Source organism: Aegilops tauschii, chromosome 1 (assembly GCF_002575655.3).
Source record: "Aegilops tauschii subsp. strangulata cultivar AL8/78 chromosome 1, Aet v6.0, whole genome shotgun sequence".
Lineage (NCBI taxonomy): Eukaryota > Viridiplantae > Streptophyta > Magnoliopsida > Poales > Poaceae > Aegilops > Aegilops tauschii.
Genome location: NC_053035.3, coordinates 501,949,647 through 501,974,340, shown reverse-complemented (window position 1 = coordinate 501,974,340; position 24,694 = coordinate 501,949,647).

Below are 24,694 nucleotides of genomic sequence, written 5' to 3'. Positions count from 1 at the left end.
ATGTTGTTAGACAACGGTGAACCTTCGAACTATGAAGAAGCGATGGCGGGCCCGGATTCCGACAAATGGCTAGAAGCCATGAAATCCGAGATAGAATCCATGTATGAAAACAAAGTATGGACTTTGACTGACTTGCCCGTTGAGCGGCGAGCCATAGAAAACAAATGGATCTTTAAGAAGAAAACGGACGCAGATGGTAATGTGACCATCTACAAAGCTCGACTTGTCGCTAAGGGTTATCGACAAGTTCAAGGGGTTGACTACGATGAGACTTTCTCACCCGTAGCGAAGCTGAAGTCCGTCCGAATCATGTTAGCAATTGCCGCACACTATGATTATGAGATATGGCAGATGGACGTCAAAACGGCATTCCTTAACGGCTTCCTTAAGGAAGAGTTGTATATGATGCAGCCGGAAGGTTTTGTCGATCCTAAGAATGCTAACAAAGTATGCAAGCTCCAACGCTCAATCTATGGGCTGGTGCAAGCATCTCGGAGTTGGAACATTCGCTTTGATGAGATGATCAAAGCGTTTGGGTTTACACAGACTTATGGAGAAGCCTGTGTTTACAAGAAAGTGAGTGGGAGCTCTGTAGCATTTCTCATATTGTATGTGGATGACATATTATTGATGGGAAATGATATAGAATTCTTGGAGAGTATAAAGGCCTATTTGAATAAGTGTTTTTCAATGAAGGACCTTGGAGAAGCTGCTTATATATTAGGCATCAAGATCTATAGAGATAGATCAAGACGCCTCATTGGTCTTTCACAGAGTACATACCTTGACAAGATATTGAAGAAGTTCAATATGGATCAGTCCAAGAAGGGGTTCTTGCCTGTATTGCAAGGTGTGCAATTGAGCACGGCTCAATGTCCGACCACGGCAGAAGATATAGAAGAGATGAGTGTCATCCCCTATGCCTCGGCCATAGGGTCTATTATGTATGCCATGCTGTGTACCAGACCTGATGTAAACCTTGCCGTAAGTTTGGTAGGAAGGTACCAAAGTAATCCCGGCAAGGAACACTGGACAGCGGTCAAGAATATCCTGAAGTACCTGAAGAGGACTAAGGATATGTTTCTCGTTTATGGAGGTGACGAAGAGCTAGTCGTAAAGGGTTACGTCGACGCTAGTTTCGACACAGATCCGGATGACTCAAAGTCACAGACCGGATACGTGTATATTTTGAATAGAGGAGCAGTAAGCTGGTGCAGTTGCAAGCAAAGCGTCGTGGCGGGATCTACATGTGAAGCGGAATACATGGCAGCCTCGGAGGCAGCACAGGAAGCAGTCTGGATGAAGGAGTTCATTACCGACCTAGGGGTGATTCCCAATGCGTCGGGCCCGATGACTCTCTTCTGTGACAACACTGGAGCCATTGCCCTTGCGAAGGAGCCCAGGTTTCACAGGAAGACCAGGCATATCAAGCGTCGCTTCAACTCCATTCATGAAAGTGTTCAAAATGGAGACATAGATATTTGTAAAGTACACACGGACCTGAATGTAGCAGATCCGTTGACTAAACCTCTCCCTAGGGCAAAACATGATCAACACCAGGACGCAATGGGTGTTCGATTCATCACAATGTAACTAGATTATTGACTCTAGTGCAAGTGGGAGACTGTTGGAAATATGCCCTAGAGGCAATAATAAAAGGTTATTATTATATTTCTTTGTTCATGATAATAGTCTATTATTCATGCTATAATTGTATTGTCCGGAAATCGTAATACATGTGTGAATACATAGATCACAACCTGTCCCTAGTAAGCCTCTAGTTGACTAGCTCGTTGATCAACAGATAGTCATGGTTTCCTGACAATGGACATAGGATGTCATTGATAACGGGATCACATCATTAGGAGAATGATGTGATGGACAAGACCCAACTTAAGCATAGCATAAAAGATCGGGTAGTTTCGTTTGCTAGAGCTTTTCCAATGTCAAGTATCTTTTCCTTAGACCATGAGATCATGCAACTCCCGGATACTGTAGGAGTGCTTTGGGTGTGCCAAACGTCACAACGTAACTGGGTGACTATAAAGGTGCATTATGGGTATCTCCGAAAGTGTCTGTTGGGTTGGCACGGATCAAGACTGGGATTTGTCACTCCGTGTAAACGGAGAGGTATCTCTGGGCCCACTCGGTAATGCATCATCATAATGAGCTCAATGTGACTAAGGCGTTAGTCACGGGATCATGCATTGCAGTACGAGTAAAGAGACTTGCCGGTAACGAGATTGAACAAGGTATTGGGATACCGACGATCGAATCTCGGGCAAGTAACATACCGATTGACAAAGGGAATTGCATACGGATTGATTGAATCCTCGACACCGTGGTTCACCCGATGATATCATCGTGGAACATGTGGGAGCCAACATGGGTATCCAGATCCCGCTGTTGGTTATTGACCGGAGAGGCGTCTCGGTCATGTCTGCATGTCTCCCGAACCCGTAGGGTCTACACACTTAAGGTCCGGTGACGCTAGGGTTGTAGAGATATATGTATGCGGAAACCCGAAAGTTGTTCGGAGTCCCGGATGAGATCCCGGACGTCACGAGAGGTTCCGGAATGGTCCGGAGGTGAAGAATTATATATAGGAAGTCCAGTTTTGGCCACCGGGAAAGTTTCGGGGGTTATCGGTATTGTACCGGGACCACCGGAAGGGTCCCGGGGGTCTATCGGGTGGGGCCACCTGTCCCGGAGGGCCCCGTGGGCTGAAAGTGGAGGGGAACCAGCCCCTAGTGGGCTGGGGCGCCTCCTTGGGCCTCACCCCATGCGCCTAGGGTTGGGAACCCTAGGGGGGGAGTTCCCCCTTGCCTTGGGGGGCAAGGCAACCCCTTCCCCCCTTGGCCGCCGCCCCCCCCCTTGGAGATCCCATCTCCTAGGGCTGCGCACCCCCTTGGGGGCTTATATAAAGGGGGGGAGGGAGGGCAGCACACTACAGCCTTTGGCGCCTCCCTCCTCCCCTGCAACACCTCTCTCTCTCTCTCGCAGAAGTTCGGCGAAGCCCTGCCGGAGAACCGCTACATCCACCACCACGCTGTCGTGCTGTTGGATCTCCATCAACCTCTCCTTCCCCCTTGCTGGATCAAGAAAGGAGGAGACGTTGCTGCACCGTACGTGTGTTGAACGCGGAGGTGCTGTACGTTCGGCACTCGGTCATCGGTGATTTGGATCACGGCGAGTACGACTCCGTCATCCACGTTCATTGGAACGCTTCCGCTCGCGATCTACAAGGGTATGTAGATGCACTCCTTTCCCCTCGTTGCTAGTAGACTCCATAGATGCATCTTGGTGAGCGTAGGAAAATTTTAAAATTATGCTACGATTCTCAACACCCACGAGGGTGGAGGGCGCTCCCACCCACCCGGGGCGCGCCCCTGTGCCTCGTGGACTCTCCGTGGGGCCCCCTGACTTGTTCTCGACGCCAAACTCTCCTATAAATCCCCAAACCTCCAGAAAATAACCTAGATCAGGAGTTCCCGCCGCCGCAAGCCTCTGTAGCCACCAAAAACCAATCGGGACCCTGTTCCAGCATCCTGCCGGAGGGGGGATCCATCACCGATGGCCATCTTCATCATCTCGGCGCTCTCCATGATGAGGAGGGAGTAGTTCACCCTCGGGGCTGAAGGTATGTGACGGTGTCCTGAACTAGGGGGTACTCACCACGTCGTCTCCCGATCAGTTGGATTAGGCCGAGGACCCCCATGGTCGTTTACTCATGGGCCAGTTCGGACAGCCGATGTATACACAAGGAAGAATCGACAAGACTTGGTGATCAAGACAAGGACTCCTCTCCACCAGCGTATTCGATTAGGACTCTTGTTATCCTAGGCCTCCGGTATGTTATATAAGCCGAGGCCAGGCTAGTCGATAGATCATTATGATATTACTCATCATACCTCTAGGGTTTATACCTCAACATATGATCTCGAGGTAGATCAACTCTTGTAACCCCTATATTCATCAAGATCAATCAAGCAGGAAGTAGGGTATTACCTCCATAGAGAGGGCCCGAACCTGGGTAAACATTGTGTCCCCTGTCTCCTGTTACCATCATCCTTAGACGCACAGTTCAGGACCCCCCACCCAAGATCCGCCAGTTTTGACACCGACAATGGTGCTTTCATTGAGAGTTCCGCTGTGTGATCGGCAAAAGGATCAATGGCTCGCTTGCAGATCAACTGCAACAGCGGCGTCTTCATCGCCGGCTCGGCTGGTCACCTCGACTGGGCCGAGGACCAGGCTCCTCTTCGGATCGTCAAGATCGGAAATATGTCCTCGTCATCATCAACTCCGATCTCTATCAAGATCATGGAGGAATCATCTATGGAGCTCAGGGGCTCAACGTCAACATTGCCCTTGAGTGACCGCACTGTTTTCCTGGATGGCTAACTTGTATCCGCCGCCACCGCTTCCTCGAGTGTTGCTTTAACGATTGCTTCGGTGGAATTGTGCGGAATTAAGTATATAACAACCCTGCAAAATTTCGTCGCGTTCCGATGGAGGAATCTCTAACGATCTACGATATACCGTAGACCTGTCAATCCTAGACAGGAATCTGGACGAGTTTAGGGTGTGGTCTCCAGAGCCCAGCTCGGAGGTCCTTTGGAAGATCCAACCATTCATCTACTGCAGAATTCCCATATCTACCACCCCTCCAAATTTTAGCACGATCCGACGGTTCAAACTCCGGGAACCTTCCGTTGAGTGGACCAATTTTCGAATCTGTTTTCTGCGCGAATACGAATCCGGCCCGAGTTCATGTTTCTTCATGAACGGGATATTGGACAACCTTTTTAAAGGAATTTTTTTCTAAGGTATTGTGCGTTATTCCTAACACGTGCACATAAAATTTTAAGCCTCCTCTGAGGTAATCTTCACCATCACACTGGTGTCAAACCAGTCCGGCAACATTGCTCCACTACTGCCGACCAGCGCTAGATGTGTCATCGCTTTGTTGAGCCAAGCTCAACTTCTTCGGACCACCATCTCGGCGAGCCGAACAAGATTTCAGAATTGCAAAAGGATAAATCATCACCAACATCGCCGCCCCACGGATTACATGGAGCGGGCACACCGGCATCGCCGCAGGGTCACTTCATCAAGCCAGCATTTACCGCGCCACAAGTTACGACCTGCGTCATCATGGCCGCACTGTTGCTTCTTCAAGCCGATGTCCATCACGCTGAACTGCTTCAACACCTCGGCTGACATGGCAACTGCAACGTCTACTTACCGACCTGCTCCGTCAACTCGTCTGGACCGGGGGCTTCGCCATCTCTTCATCAACCTACTTCGGTGACTTCGGCGTCACCAGCTGACCAGCTTCGTCACGTTAGTTGGACCAGGGCTTTGCCTCGGCGAGCCAACCTTTGCCAGCATCGCCATGCCGTCGCTTCACCGCCCATCAGGCAATGGGTGTGTGGATCGAATCCCAATTTTGGGAGTCACTTTTCTTCAAACTGCTACAACAAATAAACCAGGTGCTATTAATCCTAACAATTTTTGCTTGTTTGGGCTTATTTTTCCCAAGGAATTATTACTCTGGTTTGTTCCATCATCCGTACACAGGTCTATCAAGTGGTGGCCGCATTAACGACGGTCGCGTGGTGGTTCGGTCAGTTTTCGTACATAGTTCGGCGAACGCCACATCCGGAACTCGGACCGACCTGTAAATTCAGGCTTTGCCACGCCTTTACCGCATCATGCTGACGCCCTGCATTGACATTGACTTCGGCACCAGGCCACATATCTGAAAAAAATTATTTTGCGTAAATTAATTACGCGAGGATTTTTATATATTTATATTATTATTGTTGGTCTGCACCATTTCACATTGTAGGTAATCGACTTCGACTGCATCACGCGGTCACTTCGGCAAGCCGATGTCGTTGTCCCAATGGGCATAAATTGGCGCGCGTGATCACCTTGTTGATCGAATTGCCATACCGACATGTTCGGTTGTCTCAGGGACTTCGGCATCGCGGAAAAGCTCTACCTCATCGAGTGTTCGGCGCACAGGAAAATGATCTGGGTCGGGCAGTGTTGTCACCTCGGTGCACTGACATACCACGTCACCTCGGCTGGACGGGGGGCTTCGCCAACTCTTCATTACCCCACGCCGGGGACTTCTGTGTCACTCTGCCGGCCTGCATTGACCATGCTATGTCCCCACTTCGGAGTGCCGAGCTCTTCGCTCCGCCACCTCGGGACCGTCTTGAGGGATGGAACCTTGTCCCGCATCAAGCTCGGACCGCGGCATCAATGCCGAACACATTAACCAGCTAAGTCGCTTTCATGCTCAAAAACTTTCAGTTTTAAATTTTGTTTGGTTCGACCAAGCATTATACTTTTTCGGCAAAAAGTTGTTCGTGAAAAACTTCCTTGTCAAAACTTTGTTTGTGACACACAAATTCAAATACCCCGTTTACTTGGGGCCTTCCTTTATGAAGCTTTTCCTCTTGCATATGATTATACTTGTACGGCTTCGTTCCTTGTTTGTGTATTACGCCACAATATGCACCATGTTGACTTAAGTGTTCCACAAGCTGGGTTGCCTTGCTCATGTGTTTACCCCTACGTTCCCGATTGTTCGGCTAGGGAGTAAAGGGAGCACCTCTGCGATTGTCACGATCGGGTCATCCGAGCTCGGACCTCAGACTGGGTGAAGCCGAAAGCTAGTGCTCTTATTGTTTTCAATCATGGTCGGCACACAACGGAACTCATGAGTACAAAAAATCTATTGCACAAGTCTCATAGTAACAATGAGCAACCGAAGAAAGGTATCGGTGGGGGTACTATTTTCTTCGAAGATGCTTCTTACACTTCGTCAGTAATATAGCATAAGTTCCCTGAGCGCGCTTTGTCTGTTACAGCCTTATGGCCTGATTGCCTGGTTATCGGAAACACCGTCGATATTCTCGACCGGTGGAGTACATAACACTTTTCGGCCCTTGACCGAAGAGGGAGAAGCCGACGGTCGGTTAAGACGCGTTTAAAGTTCGGGTGAACACAGATATGATATAAGTACTTCAGTACATACAATCACTATACATAAGATTCTTTTACCCAAGTCACTTGGGGGCTCTTAAATTTATATGAGCCGTTTTATAATAAGTGTTCCTCTCTTAGTCGTTGCAAAGTCTTTTTCTATCACTCTTTTTTTCACACGAGTGTGTGGTCAATAGCCGAGGAGCCTAATTTCTCTCTTAAAGCCGCTCGAGTTTAGTTCGCTAAACTGGCCTTTGAGAAACACTCCGCCTTTGGGATTGGGAGGTTGAAGCCGAAGGCTGGCCCGCTTGAAGTCTTGAGATCGGATGTGTCATATTAATGCACGACAGAAGCACATGTTTTTTTTTCTAAGACCAATTTTTGGATTGGCACCGAACACTTGATCTAGTTCGGACGTCAAGTTTTTACTAAAGTTTTTTGGTTTTCCAAGCCTATGGCACTTTTAAACTATTTGTGTGTGTTTTGCAAAAGTCTCGCAGTGCAACGCCGGACACCTTTAGAGATTCGGCAAAAACATTCTCGGATATTGCTATATATGCATCTGTTTCAAATTGTGTCTTCGGTCAATAGTTGGGTTGCCCGGCTCCTCTGCTTGCCTACTACATTCCGATTTGTTCGGCTAGGTGTGCAAAGGGAGAACCACTGTGATTGTGCTTCCAGCTCGCATGGTTAAGCACCTCAGTGGAGAAAGCCGAAAACTGACTGTCACCATAAGCGTAAACTGGTCAGCGATCCGATGACTGTGTTAAATGACGGGTCGTTCATAACATTGGCCGAAGTGTTTACGGCTTGACCTCGGCTGTCGCCGAACACTAACCAGGGGCTAGTAGCTGGCCTCCCAACTTTAAGCTCCTATGACTAAGTGAAATTTATAAAGCCCGCATATCTGATTGCCTTGTTTCTGCTAACACAACCGCCTCCGGGCACCGAGACGTCGGCTAAGGGTTGTCTTGTTACTGCGGAAACACCGTGTGTAGTATCTACAAAGGGGTAGAAGCCGACGATGGGCCACTTTCAGATTATAAATGGTCGCAATGGAGTCAAAATAAACATATATCATCAGTATTTGTATTCAGTATACAAGCGCTGCCTTCCGTAATTATCGTTATAAAGCCATAAATATGCATCAATTTGACTTAAGATTTTGGCCAAGCTGGGTTGCCTGGCTCCTGTGCTTACCCCTACGTTCCCGATTGTTCGGCTAGGCGGTAAAGGGAGCACCTCTATGATTGTTACAACCGGGTCATCCGAGTTAGTACCTCAGACTGAGTGAAGACGAAAGCTAGCGATCTTAAAGAATATAATTGGTCGGCGACGACGGAAGTGAAAATTTGGGTTCATTTAGACCACATAGTTCGGGAACTTTCCGCAAACTAAATCCTCAATATTTTTCTCCCACATTGATCGGAGCTGAGGTTTCATGATCATGCTTGGCATGACAACCCAAAGAAAGGAACCGATAGCGGGACTATTTTCTTTGGAAGATGTTTCTTACGTTAAAAAGTAATATAACATATCTCTCCGCGTACCTTTGTTTATAAAACCGTATGGCCGGATTGCCTTGTTTGTCGTAAATCTTTGCCCTTGTACAGGCTTTATAAAGCTGGACAAACACTCCCCGGCTACTGGCCGAGGAGGTTGAAGCCGATGGTCGGTCAACAAAGTGTTGTACAATGCGGATCCCAGCATTAATGATGTGAAGTATTTGGATACATAGAATCATTACAAAAATTTGTGATTTTACTCTGGATATCCATCCTTAATTCGGCCACCCGTTCTCACATTAAGGCTCGGGGGCTACTGGGCTTCGTGCTCACTATTTATAAATATTAAAGGGGCACATCGATCCCCTGATCTGGTGTTGCCACCCGACCAGTGTCTCGGGGGCTACTGCATTGTCTATTCAATGCAGAAAATTCAAAGTTCTCAGTGTTCGGCTTGACCGAACTATGCGCAAACGCGTCTTCGGACAACAATAGGTACCATCTGGACCTATCCGGCATCAAGCTAATATATTACGACGACTTCTCAAGACCCTCTATCAAGGGCCTATTCGTCGATTATTAGTTTCCCTAATATATTACACCGCGTTTCTATTCCTAAGTATGATGCCGAGCTGGGAATTGATCCTCAGGCCAATTTCACGAATCGACCTGAGTCTCAGGGGCTACTGGGGTCAGCGGTTTGATTTTATCCTTCAGGTGCATCTCGGGTTTTAGACCGACACACACCTTCAAGGCTACTGGATATACATATACTGGCTATATGTCTCAGCAGAGAATAAATTGCACCAATTAAAAATATTTACAAAAAATCAGCCCGCGGTCGGGGTGGTGCACCACCTCGGAAGCAGTCCGGCATAAAGCTCGGGCGCCAGTGGCTAGCTCCATAGAGGGCATTTCCGGCATTAAGCTCGGTTGAATTCGTTCAATCTTTTAAAAAGACCGAGGTAGTTTACGACACCTCGGACGCTGACCATCGTTAGAGCTCGGAAGTGATCCGGCATGAAGCTCGGATTCGAATGGCTCGTTCCATAGAGAACTTTTCAGCGTTAAACTTGGATAACCTCCTTCAAACTTTATCAAGCCAAGGTGATCTATGACACCTCGGATATAGTCCGGCGTTGGAGCTCGGATATAGTCCGGCGTTGGTGCTCGGCTGCAAAAGATATCTCGAATGCAAGAGGACAACGCCGCACGGGAACAACTTCAAACCTGAGGTGTGGCATAAAAACTAACAAGGCATTGCTAAAGGCAGATAACTTAAAGGGGCTCCTCGGATACCAACGTGTAAACTCTTCGGATTTACTTCGGCGATCCTCAAGATCGAAGATGAGAAGATTTGTTGAACCAGTTTTCAAGACCGACGGCCGAAGATGAAGAACAGTTCAGAAGAATCGAGGAGCGTCCCCAACTTCAAGACTGGTTCAGAGGGCTACTGACGGTGTCCTGGACTAGGGGGTACTCACCACGTCATCTTCCGATCAGTTGGATTGGGCCGAGGACCCCCCATGGCCGTTTACTCATGGGCCAGTTCGGACAGCCGATGTATACACAAGGAAGATTCCACAAGACTTGGTGATCAAGACAAGGACTCCTCTCCACCGGCGTATTCGACTAGGACTCTTGTTATCCTAGGCCTCTGGTATGTTATATAAGCCGAGGCCAGGCTAGTCGATAGATCATTATGATATTACTCATCATACCTCTAGGGTTTAGACCTCAACATATGATCTCGAGGTAGATCAACTCTTGTAACCCCTATATTCATCAAGATCAATCAAGCAGGAAGTAGGGTATTACCTCCATAGAGAGGGCCCAAACCTGGGTAAACATTGTGTCCCCTGTCTCCTGTTACCATCATCCTTAGACGCACAGTTCGGGACCCCCTACCCGAGATCCGCCGGTTTTGACACCGACAGTATGTACTAGTAGGTATGTGTTTGATCTCTCTCTCGTGTTCTTGATATGGCACGATCTTGATGTATCGCGAGCTTTGCTATTATAGTTGGATCTTATGATGTTTCTCCCCCTCTATCTTCTTGTAATGGATTGAGTTTTCCCTTTGAAGTTATCTTATCGGATTGAGTCTTTAAGGATTTGAGAACACTTGATGTATGTCTTGCGTGGGATACCCGTGGTGACAATGGGGTATTCTATTGATTCACTTGATGTATGTTTTGGTGATCAACTTGCGGGTTTCGTGACCTCGGGAATCTATGCATAGGGGTTGGCACACGTTTTCGTCTTGACTCCCCGGTAGAAACTTTGGGGCACTCTTTGAAGTTCTTTGTGTTGGTTGAATGGATGAATCTGAGATTGTGTGATGCATATCGTATAATCATACCCACAGATACTTGAGGTGACATTGGAGTATCTAGGTGACATTAGGGTTTTGGTTGATTTGTGTCTTAAGGTGTTATTTTACTACGAACTCTAGGGCTGTTTGTGACACTTATAGGAATAGCCCAATGGATTGACCGGAAAGAATAACTTTGAGGTGGTTTCATACCCTACAATAATCTCTTTGTTTGTTCTCCGCTATTAGTGACTTTGGAGTGACTCTTTGTTGCATGTTGAGGGATTGTTATATGATCTAATTATGTTACCATTGTTGAGAGAACTTGCACTAGTGAAAGTATGAACCCTAGGCCTTGTTTAGAAGCATTGCAATACCATTTACGCTCACTTTTACCACTTGTTACCTTGCTGTTTTTATATTTTCAGATTACAACAACCTATATCTACCATCCATATTGCACTTGTATCACCATCTCTTCGCCGAACTAGTGCACCATTGTATTGGGTGTGTTGGGGACACAAGAGACTCTTTGTTATTTGGTTGCAGGGTTGTTTGAGAGAGACCATCTTCATCCTACGCCTCCCACGGATTGATAAACCTTAGGTCATCCACTTGTGGGAAATTTGCTACTGTCCTACAAACCTCTGCACTTGGAGGCCCAACAACGTCTACAAGAATAAGGTTGTGTAGTAGACATCAGTTATTTTGATAGGATTACATAACTTGATGCATATATTTAGCATGGCAAATTCACTTCTTATATATGATCCAATTTGCACTGGAACAATCAAAGTGCATAAATGGCAGAGAAGCACAAATGGACTTGAATGAATTGATTCCCACTATACCAACTCTACACAAAATTACTTCAGATAATTATTCCAACAACACATCAGTTCCGTTTCGGATTTGTGTTTTTTCTCAAATAATTTGCAACCCCGTATTTTCTATCATCTTGCACCTTGAATCCTATCATAGCCTGACAGCCACACCTTCTTATCTTGAAGTTCCGTTTAGGCTTTATCCTTTCCTCATATTCGGCCACGTCTCCAACGTATCTACTCTTCCTAATGTTTTGGACTCTAATTTGCATGATTTGAATGAAACTAACCCCGGACTGACGCTGTTTTCAACAGAACTACCATGGTGTTGTTTTTGTGTAGAAATAAAAGTTCTCGGAATGGAGCGAAACTTTGCGAGCTATTTTTATGCAAAATAAGAGAATTTCTGGAGCCAAGAGCCACCCGAGGGGGCAACTAGGTGGGCACAACCCACCAGGGCACGCCTGCACCCCCAGGCGCACCCAGGTGGGTTGTCCCCACCTGGTGGCCCCGCAGACCCTAGAACCGACGCTATAAAATCCTATTTTTGGAGAAAAAATCAGGGAGAAAGAATTATCACGTTCCACGAGATGGAGCCGCCGTCACCTCCTGTTCTTCATCGGGAGGCCAGATCTGGAGTCCGTTTGGGGCTCCGGAGAGTGGGATCTTTGTCCTTCGTCATCACCAACCCATCTCCATCGCCAATTCCATGATGCTCCCCACCAGGAGTGAGTAATTCCTTCGTAGGCTCGCTAGTCGGTGAGGAGTTGGATGAGATTCATCATGTAATCGAGTTAGTTTTGTTAGGGCTTGATCCCTAGTATCCACTATGTTTTGAGATTGATGTTGCTATGACTTTGCCATGCTTAATGCTTGTCACTTTGGGACCGGGTGCCATGATTTCAGATCTGAACCGTTCATGTTATCACCATTATATCCATGTTCTAGATCCGATCTTGCAAGTTATAGTCACATTCTACGTGTTATGATCCGGCAACCCCGGAGTGACAATAGTCGGGACCACTCCCGGTGATGACCGTAGTTTGAGGAGTTCATGTATTCACCGTGTGCTAATGCTTTGTTCCGGTTCTCTATTAAAAGGAGGCCTTAATATCCCTTAGTTTCCAATAGGACCCCGCCGCCACGGGAGGGTGGGACAAAAGATGTCATGCAAGTTCTTTCCATAAGCACGTATGACTATTTACGCAATACATGCCTACATTATATTTATGAACTAGAGCTAGTGTCGTATCGCCCTAGGGTATGACTGTCACATGATAAATATCATCCAACAAATTACTGATCCAATGCCTATGAAATTATCCTATATTGTTCTTGCTAAGTCACTACTGCTATCGTTACTGTTACACTTGCTGCAAAATCACTGTTACCATTACTATTGCTGCTGTCACTATTCTCAAAACTATCATACTACTTTGCTGCTGATCACTTTGCTACAGATAATTAATCTCAGGTGTGGTTGAATTGACAACTCAGCTGCTAATACTTACAAATATTCTTTGGCTCCCCTTGTATCGAATCTATAAATTTGGGTTGAATACTCTACCCTCGAAAACTATTGCGATCCCCTATACTTGTGGGTTATCAAGACCTTTTTCTGGCGCCGTTGCCGGGGAGCATAGCTATATTTGTTGAGTCACTTGGGATTATTCTCAATTTATCACTATGAAGAATTTGAAGGATGCTAAGACTAAGATTTTTCCCTTTAAGACGAGGGGAGGTAAGGACCTGCCATCTAGCTCTGCTTTAGATTCACCTTCTGTTACAAGTAAACTTGCAACATGATTACCCACAAGTATAGGGGATCGCAACAGTTTTCGAGGGTAGAGTATTCAACCCAAATTTTTAGATTCGACACAAGGGGAGCCAAAGAATATTTGTAAGTATTAGCAGCTGAGTTGTCAATTCAACCACACCTAGAGATTAATTATGTGCAACAAAGTGATCAGTAGCAAAGTAGTATGATAGTTTTGATAGTAGTGACAGCAGCAATGGTAACGGTAACAGTAATAGAAATATTTTTGTAGCAAGTGCAACAGTAACGATAGCAGTAGTAACTTAGCAGAAACAATATAAGATAAATTCGTAGGCATTGGATCGGTAGTTTGTTGGATGATATTCATCATGTGACAGTCATAACCTAGGGCGATACGGCACTAGCTCCAGTTCATAAATATAATGTAGGCATGTATTCCGTAAATATTCATACATGCTAATGGAAAGAACTTGCATGACATCTTTTGTCCTACCCTCCCGTGGTAGCGGGGTCCATATTGGAAACTAAGGGATATTAAGGCCTCCTTTTAATAGAGAACCGAAACAAAGCATTAAGACACGATGAATACATGAACTACTCAAACTACGGTCATCACCAGGAGTGGTCCCGACTATTGTCACTCCGGGGTTGCCGGATCATAACACGTAGTAGGTGACTATAACTTGCAAGATCGGATCTATAACATGGATATAATGGTGATAACATAAACGGTTCAGATCTGAAATCATGGCACCCGGGCCCAAAGTGACAAGCATTAAGCATGGCAAAGTTATAGCAACATCAATCTCAGAACATAATGGATACTAGGGATCAAGCCCTAACAAAACTAACTCGATTACATGATGAATCTCATCCAACTCATCACCGACCAGCGAGCCTAAGAAGGAATTACTCACTCCCGGTGGGGAGGATCATGGAATTGGCGATGGAGAAGGGTTGGTGATGATGAAGAACGAAGGTCCCCCTCTCTGGAGCCCCAAACGGACTCCAGATCCGGCCTCTCGATGAAGAACGGGAGGTGACGGCGGCTCCGTCTCGTGGATTGCGATAATTCTTTCTCCCTGTTTTTTTCTGGAAAAATAGGATTTTATAGCATCGGTTTCAGGGTCTGCGGGGCCACCAGGTGGGGACAACCCACCTCAGCTCGCCTGGGAGGGCAGGCGCGCCCTGGTGGGTTGTGCCCACCCAGGTGCCCCTCTCCGGTGGCTCTTGGCTCCAGAAGTTCTCTTTTATTGTATAAAAATCCTCACAAAGTTTCGTTCCATTCTGAGAACTTTTAATTTTGCAGAAAAACAACACCATGGTAGTTCTGCTGAAAACAGCGTCACTCCGGGGTTAGTTTAATTCAAGTCATGCAAATTAGAGTCCAAAACAAGAGGAAAAGCGTTAGGAAAAGTAGATATGTTGGAGACGTATCAACTCCCCCAAGCTTAAACCTTTGCTTGTCCTCAAGCAATTCAGTTGATAAACTGAAAGTGAAAAAGAAAAACTTTTACGAACTCTTTTGCTGCAGTTTGCATAAATAAGCTTAAACAGCACCCAGGTTTTCAGCCAACATTATAACTAACCATGCCAACAATAACTCGTAAAAATTATATTAACTCATATCAATGACATAATCAGCTAGCGGGCAATAATAAGATATCTCGAACAACAACATGTTATCGAAACAACCATGATATAATATGACAATAATGGTATGTTGCTAGCCCTTTCTGAGACCGAAAAACATAAATGTAGAGCACCTCCAAAGTTCAAGCAGCGACTAAACATTGTAATTCACGGTAGAAAAGATCCACTCATGATGCACCCAACATTAGCTACACACAATGCATCAACATGACAGCAGTGCTCTCAGGTTCTGGCGCTTATTTTAGAGGGTGATGGCACAACATAAAAGTAAATAGATAGTTCCTTCGTAGAGGGAAGCAGTGATTTGCAGAGGTGCCAGAGCTCAAGTTTTTTAAAACATAGGTAAATGATATTTTGAGACATACACCCTCACTACTAGGGAAAAGCCTAGCAGTAGCGTGGGTATTTTGCCTAGCAGTAGCGCGGGGTGCCGCGCTAATGATAAGGCGCTACAGCTAACATGTATCAGTAGTGCGTGTTTACCCACACTACTGCTATACATGGCTAGTAGTAGCGGGCTTTAGTGCAACGCGCTGCTGCTAATAGCTGCAGCGCTTTTAACTAGGACGCGCTACTGGTAAGAGAGCGCTACTGCTAGCTTTATTCCCCTCGCTACTGCTAGTGTTATTAGTTTCTATTTTTTCTGCATATTTGTTTTGTATTTGAACAGGCTTTATACAATAATCTTTAGCATATCAAACACATACAAATGTAATCATAGCATATACATACAAATAGTCTCATCAAATCATGTCATCGTCATAATCATCATCCAACACAAAGTGGTCCCTCGTTATCATCTCGAAAACAGCGATACAAGTCTCGTTTACTTGCAACTACATCGTCATCCATCTAAACAATGATATACGCGAGAAGAGCTATCACTATGAGTGAGAGCGGAACTATGTAGTACATGAGTTCGTATCCCTCTCTGGCACTAGCGTGAACCTAAACTAACTACTGGCTATCGCTCGGAAACCAGAAACCGGTACACCTAGGCCTGACACTCCGGCCACTTATCATATAGTCCTGGCGTAGACTTTCTTCGCCATCGATGATCTATGCACCTGCATCGTCACATGAGTCGATGATATGCAACATATATAGTTGAGCAACAGAAAGAGACAGACTTGGCAAAAATAGAAGCAACATATCATAAGCATAAATAAGAAAGTTCATCGTAGCCAAAATGCCCTAACTAGAGTGATCATCGCTAGTCGAGGAGGACGGTTTAATTACATCATAAATAAAGTTTCATTGTGCATAACTCAAAGTTTCGTCATACAGAAAGTATGGACTAAACGGACACATTGTCATATATCGACAATCACTCCAACATGTCGTGCCATCCATCCAAGTCAGGGAGATAGTCCCCAAGCTTAGTGAAAGGCTTCAGGTCGGGACACCGAAAGGCTACGCGTGTTCGGACGTCTTCCCGCGACATATGCCCTTCCTCGTAGAACAGACCTGTTTTTTAGAGGACCTCCTTCGTGATGACTTGGGCAAGTTCACGCTGGATGTGATAGAACTCAGCTCGAAGTCGATGATCCGGGATATCTCCTATGTTCTTTGCCCATTGCATAATATGGGCATCGCCGGCTGTAGGTGACATGCGAAGGTTCTGCTGATCCCGTCTGCACTCCAGCATGTGGTGTTGGACATAGAATCCATCACTAAGAGTATCACTCGGTTGCTGGATGCAGCAGAAGTCGGTCTTATGGCTGAAGGCGGGCCTGCCGTCCCTTTTCTTCTTGGTCTTGATCTATCCACCCCGTACGCCGTAGAAAAAGATAGCACTATGGAGAACAGATTTGATGTGGGTGTAATCCTTTTTGTTCATGTTCTTCGACGAGTCCAAGTGAAGAGCGTGGGAGTATCGGGGGTAAAGGATGATGAGGACGGCGTGACCGCCGCTGCGCAAAATAAATACACCTCAAATTAATTAGCCTCCACCGTGCAAATGAATGATTGAAATCGAAGGAAGGATATCCGCACGATGACTTACATGGGATGATAAGGCACGAGAATCGTCTCCTTGTCCTTGTTGGCGACCATGAAATCGAGGATGTAGTCCCTCGCGTATTCACGGTGCTTTGCACAGACTCCCAAGAAGCCCTCGTGCATGAAGTACGGGTCAGCGACACAGATATAAGGTATCTGCTCAATCCCGATGATGTAGTTCATGTACAAGGCATAAAGGTGGACAAACGTAAAATCCAGCTTCTTCAAGTGAAACATGTCGAAGATTTAATCGAATCAAAGGAAGAACTTCTCCGCGGGGAATGTGTGGACGTACGACCTTTGCCACGGCACGTTAACCACGTAGAGTGAGTATCCTGGATTTTCCGAGGCGATGAGGCTTTTCTCTCTCCGCAGCACATCGTCATGAAGTCTCCTTAGATCGCCGTGTGTGGCCTCTACCGCTGCCTTAGGTAGGATTGGTTCACCAGGGATATGCCATTTTGCCGCACCGGGGATAGTTATACGGTCTTGAACCCAAGGCTACGGAGGCGGCTGGATCATAGAAGCAGTTTTGTTGCCTTTCCTCGGTCTCTTCCTATGCTTCTTTGCTATCGGAAGGTCGTCTTTAATATGTTCAGCCTCCGGAGGCGGCAATTCAGGCACCAACTCATGACACTCAAACCCTGAGTACTCATCATAGGCGCCAGTATTGAGATACTGTTGAGTGCCATCATCATCCTCATCCTCATCTATGGCGACCTCGTCAGCGACTAATGGAGCCTCTTCCTCACCCCGTCCGCTATCACCCAGCATGACAGCCGACGCTAATTGGGTAGGTGGGGTGTTGATGTTCATACCTTGCTGAGGCTGCGTGCTCGTGGGTGTGCTCCCGGCCGCCTCCAGACGACGCAGACTCTTTGGCCACAACAGGGCCCACCCATTGCAATCACCAAGCCGTCGCGGGGTCTCATCGTCATCCTCCTAGTACCGGAGGAGCCAAATTCTCGTGGCCCGGTTTGACACTGGCCACGGAAACCTTGAAGACGTCAGGGGGGATCGGCCGGCTGTGGGACAATGGTTCCTTCGGCTTCATTATCGTCGCCTTCCCCACGTCCACCTTCTGGTCGCCGATGGTGTGCAAAATGGTGCACGGGGTTACGTAGGCCTGCAAAGACATGTCTGCGACGTGAGACATCCGAAAGGCAACAGAAACGGGAGATTATACATTTATTGAAGAGGGCCGGTGTGACAGATACCGTGAGGGCGTCGAGCTCAGCCAAAGATGAAGCACCGCCGAGCACGTCCGAGACGGAGGACGGGCTGCTATGAGCAGGTGCGGGAGCCGGTGCAGGAGCTGGTGCGGGAGCCGGTGCAGGAGCAGGTGCAGGTGCTGGTGCAACGCTAGTCGAGCTGCTCCCGAAGAAGTCGGCAAGGGGAAAGTCCGCTGCATTTTTCTGGATTTTGCCTGCTCCAAGGAACAACGGCCGGAACCAAGACACCAGACATATCTGCAATCGCCTGTTTTGCGGCAGCTACCGCTGTTGCGATTGTCTCAGCTGATTTGTTCTCAACCGCAATCTCAACCTTCTTGTCGATGTTTTCTTCAATTAACCTCCGTCTTTCCTTTCTCTCCTCCGTGGTCTCACGGTAGTACTTCTTCCATGTGGCGCCGTCTTCGACACCATGCACGCGTCCATACGACGGCCGAGTGTCCACCGAGAGTCCTTTCAGTATGTTCAATGCCCGGTTGAATGGGGTGTCCCACTTGGGCGTCGCCAATGCCTCAGACGGCGAGCCGCTTTTGGCCGCAATCCTGTGCTGCTCTCTCTGCAAAAGGAACAAGGATCGTTTACAAATATGACTAAACATGCAGTCGAATTGATCAGAAACTAAAATTACCAGTAGTCTCATGAACTCCGTCGTGACCGGGTCCGTCTCGAAAACCTTCTTGACTAGGTCCCAATGGTACCGGGCCCTGAGGACGTCACGCTCCTGTGGGACGGTGAACTCCGCCAAGAGGTCTGGGATGCCCAGACTTGCGCGTTCCGCGTCCTCCTTGGCCCATATGGACCTCTTCCCGCCATAACCACGGCTTCTGAGGTGGTGGCGCCCCACGTTCCGCGTCCTCCTTGGCCCATATCTTCTTCATTGCCTGGTCTTTATCTGGATTTTTATATTCCTTTTCATCCTGGCCCGGGAACAAGAATATCTGGTGCAACTTCCTTAGGAGGGAAGGCCTCATATTATATATCTTCTTTAGTTTCTCATCGTTGATGGTGGCGGTTGTCCGTATGATGCAACCTATTTGATTGTCGTAGCATGCGAGCGCTTCCGCGAGCTCTTTTGGCTCAAAATTGCCATCGTCCACCTCCGTGACCACGAGTCTAGTAGTCATGAGCTGGTTTGGGCGCCGTTGCCTCTTTGCTTTTGGTTCTATACTGGCTCCGCTAGTCTTGGTGCCGGTCTCGGCGTCGGTCTCAGTCTCAGCGCCGGTCTGGATGTCGGTCTCAGTCTCTGATGCGACACGTGGGCCCAGTAAGAACAACCGTTGATCATCGGCAAGGTTCAAAAATTCGGCTGTCGCCTGGTAGACGTCGTCACAATCACCAGAACCATGTGCTTCATCGTTGCTATCCATGTTTCCTACGATTAAATCTAGTCAATTAATTCTAGACCTAATAAAATGAATAATGACAAAAAAGGCTTATGTTTTGCAGGAACGTTGATTCCTTCCCGGCGCGGCAAATCCCGGGCACTCGATATGTCCTAGTTTGTAGCACAAGTCATGCCGAAATTCACGGAAAATTTCGGCATGACCTTTGCTAAAAAGTGGACAAATCGAGCACCTGAAATTTGCCAGAACGGAAATGAATCAACATTCCGGCAAAACATAGGCCACTCGGCTTCATTCCCTGGAAACAACAAAAGGCCACTTGGGCACAATCGAACCACTTCAATGAAAAGATATAACATGACCACTTCAATGAAAAGATATAATCAACAATAAAATTCTAGGAAGGGATCATCTTTAAAATAAAACTTGCCTAAATTCTTTTCCTAGAAAAATAGTGGTCTTTTCAAAAATAAAAAACCTTTGCAAAATGACCTCACTAAACACTTCTCTACCTAGGACAGAATCCAAATTCTGTTCTAGCTATTCCTCTCTCTCTCTCTCTCTCACACACACACACACACGCACACACACACACAAAAACATATTATTTTCTCTAACCCTTCTCTGCCAAGGACATAACCCAATTAAATTGCAAAGGAACTCCATTTGTCTAACCCTTCTGACCTAATGCTCTAAAATAAATTTTTGCTCTAACCTAGCTTGTTAATCTAACGAACCTAATTAACCTAGCTATTTAACCTAGTTAGTTAACCTAGATAATTAACCTAATTAAACTAGTTAACCTAGCTAGTTCTCTGTCAAAGCCATTAATAAATTTATGCACTAACCTAGATAATTAACCTAATTAAACTAGTTAACCTAACTAGTTCTCTGTCAAAGCCCTCACTAAATTTTTGCAATAACCTAGATAATTAACCTAATTAAACTAGTTAACCTAGCTAGCTAGTTCTCTGTCCAATGTTTGTGCTATGCATGAGAGAGAGGAGGGGTGGGGGCTTACAGAGGATGACTCCGTTGGTGGCGAAGGAAGCAGGGGCGTCTCCAGTGATGGCGAGGGAGGCAGGGGCATCGAGGGTGGATCCGGTGGCGCCGAGGGCAGCTCCGGTGGCGTTGATGAGGCTGCACGGCTCCGGTGGTGTTGGGGACGGCTCCGATGGCGTCGACGGCGCGGGGCTCTAGTGGCTCCCGGGGCGTCGACGTTGGCAGGAGACGGGGGCGAAGTGGGGCAACGGCGAATTGGGGCGAGGGATTTGGGGGAGAAGTGGTGGTCGGGCGGAGGGAAACAACTTTTGGGTTAAGTCAAACTTAGCGGTAGCGCGTTAAGTAAAAACACGCTATAGCTAAGTTAGCTATAGTGATTTTTACTAAACGAGCTACTGCTATAGCTATGTATTTTCCTTTTCTTTTCTTATTTCCTTTTCTCTTTCTATAGTGGGGGTCTAAGAAACGCGTTGCTGCTATATTATCTATAGTGCCTCTTATGAACATACGCTACTGCTATGCCTTTATCCTTTTTTTCCTTTTTCATTTATTTTTCTTTACATTTTATTTTTTCCTTTAGCCTTTTTCTATTTCTTTCATTTTCATTTACTTTTCTTTTCTTTTTTCATTTTATTTTATTTTCATTAGCAGTAGCGCCTTTCACCGTAAACCCGTTGCTACAATAATCTTAGCGGTAGCGCGGTTTTTATAAGACCGTACTACTATGTGTAGCCTATCGGCTTAGTAGTGGGAATTTTAGTAGTAGCGCTTTTACAGGGAGACGCGCTACTGCTACATTTGTATCTGTAGCGCGGTTATCCTGCACGCGCTACTGCTATGTAGCACTAGCGCCCTTTTTTAACAAGCGCTACTGCTAAAGTTCGGTGTATAAGGTTTTCCCTAGTAGTTCCTTCTCATTTACTTTACGACCATCAGTTATCAACATCTTCCATGCTAAGCACGCTAGTGGCTGTTCCCAAGCGATAAAAGTAAAGGTTTACTCCCCCTCCACCATCAATCACACTCCACGGCTTGTCCGAAACAACGGGTGCCGTCCATACCAACAACAGTCCCCGGGGAGTTTTGTTTAATTATTTGCATTTTTGAGTTCGGGATTGGGAATCCCTATTACCTCCCTTTTCTCGTGCGATGGCGAGTGAATAAATACTCGACCTGAGAATAACCTGCTTAGCATGGAAGATACCGGCCACCTCCTGTCGTTCCATGAACGATCCAGGCACACAAAAAGGATATTTATTTGAAGTTTTTAGAGGTGGCACATGTAAATTTACTTAGGACGGCAGGGTAGTACCGCATATAGGTAGATATGGTGGACTCATCTGGAATAACTTGGGTTCAAGGTTTTTGATGTAAAAGCAGAATTCCCACTTAGTACAGGCGAAGGCTAGCAAATAGGTTGAGAAGCGGCGAGCTAGAGAGCAACAACGGTCATGAACATGCATTATGCGTAAGTAACATTGGACACTAGCATGAGTAGGATATGAACACCATGAACATAAATATCATAGAGGCTATGTTGGTTTTGATTCAACTACATGCATGAACATGTGCCCAGACAAGCCACTTGAACATTCAGAGGAGGATACCATATCATCATACTACATCACAATCATTTTAACGCAATGTTGATATCCAAGATAAATCATTATCCACTCCTAGCTACTTATGCATGGCATGAGAAACTATAATATCTAATTGTCATTCCAACATGTTTAATCATAATGGCCTAAATCATGGATACTAGGTTAAACATATTTACAAAAACAGAACAAGTCGAGTTCATACCCGTTTCTCTCTACCACGGCCAGTTCATCGAATATCGTCATTATTGCCTTTCACTTGCACAACCGAACGATGTGAAAATAATAATAGTGCAAAAGTACCGTGGACTAAGATGGAATCTGCAAACATTTTATTCAACAAAAGAAGACAAGGTAAAATGGGCTCTTTGTTAGATTAACAATTATGCATAAGAGAGCCACTCAACATTTTCATCGTGGTCTTCTCCTTGGTACGACTTAAATAAAAAGAAAAGAAATTCAGAGAAACACACTGAAATATTTTTTTGGAGTTTTTGGTTTTCTAGAACAAGCAAATAAATGGAAAGCAAAAACGAGAAAAACTATTTACACGGGAAAGCTCCCAACAAGCAAAATAAGAACAACGAAATCTTTTTGGGTTTTCTTCTTAATATTACAACTAAGCATGCATAGAAAGTAAACTAGCTACAACTAATTTTTTGGTTTTTCTAAAGTTTTTCAAGCACACAAGAAGAAAGCGAGAAAATAAATTTAAGCATGGATAATACAATCAAAAAGTGTGAACACCAACAACTGAAACGAGATGTGTGAACATGAATGTAATGTCGGTGAGAAACACGTACTCCCCCAAGCTTAGGATTTTGGCCTAACATGGTAATCGATCAGTAGCCTGGAGTAAGTTTTGTCGCAATAGCTCCCAAGCTATAAGTTTTGTCGCCACAATAGCTCCCAAGCTATAAGTTTTGTCGCCCTCTAGTGCACGAGTAAAACAGCAAGGTCTGGTGAAGTCAATGCACCCACCTTTTCTCTAGCAAGCAAGCATTTTGAAATGAAAAGAGCAAAATAATGAACAACAGAGAATTGCAAGCCAGTGGCAGTTATACTCGACACCCCTCTCTCATCACCCACTGTCAGACTACGATTAAAGCTTTCAAACTCTGCAGGTCTAGGCTCTACCAAACTACCATCAGAAGGAAGCAAGCATATTTCGCAGAACTCAGTGAGCGGTTTCTGATGGAACTCCGCATATAAATTAAACTGCACCTCAGGAGGGTTATTCCTAGGAAGGAAATTAAAACTTTGAACAATGGTGTTTCTGAGGAGATGATACCGTTCACATTTAGTTGCGATGAAGTCGGTGAGGCCTGATACGTCTCCAACGTATCTATAATTTTTGATTGTTCCATGCTATTATTTTATGTGTTTTGGATGTTTAATGGGCTTTAATATGCTCTTTTATATTATTTTTGGGACTAACCTATTAACCGGAGGCCTAGTGCCAGTTTCTATTTTTTTTTGCCTATTTTAGAGTTTTGCAGAAAAGGAATACCAAACGGAGTCCAAACGGAATGAAACCTTCGCGGTGATCTTTCTTGGACCGAAAGCAATCCAGAAGACTTGGAGTCGAAGTCTGCAACTCCACGAGGAGGCCACGAGGCAGGAGGGCGCGCCCAGGGGCGATAGGCGCGCCCCCACCCTCGTGGGCCCCTCGTAGCTCCACCGACGTACTTCTTTCGCCTATATATACTCTTATACCCTAGAAACATCAGGGGGGGGGGCCATGAAACCATGTTTCCACCGCCGCAACCTTCTGTACCCGTGAGATCCCATCTTGGGGCCTTTTCCGGTGGTCTGCGGAGGGGGAATCGATCACGGAGGGCTTCTACATCAACACCATTGCCTCTTCGATGAAGCGTGAGTAGTTTACCACAGACCTTCGGGTCCATAGTTATTAGCTAGATGGCTTCTTCTCTCTCTTTGATTCTCAATACAAAGTTCTCCTCGATGTTCTTGGAGATCTATTCGATGTAATACTCTTTTATGGTGTGTTTGCCGAGATCCGATGAATTGTGGATTTATGAACAAGATTATCTATGAATATTATTTGGTTCTTCTCTGAATTCTTATATGCATGATTTGATATCTTTGCAAGTCTCTTCGAATTATCGGTTTAGTTTGGCCTACTAGATTGATCTTTCTTGCAATAGGAGAAGTGCTTAGCTTTGGGTTCAATCTTGTGGTGTCCTTTCCCAGTGACAGTAGGGGCAGCAAGGCACTTATTGTATTGTTGCCATCGAGGATAAAAAGATGGGGTTTATATCATATTGCTTGAGTTTATCCCTCTTCATCATGTCATCTTGCTTAATGCATTACTCCGTTCTTATGAACTTAATACTCTAGATGCATGCTGGATAGTGGTCGATGTGTGGAGTAATAGTAGTAGATGCAAAATTGTTTCGGTCTACTTGACACAGACGTG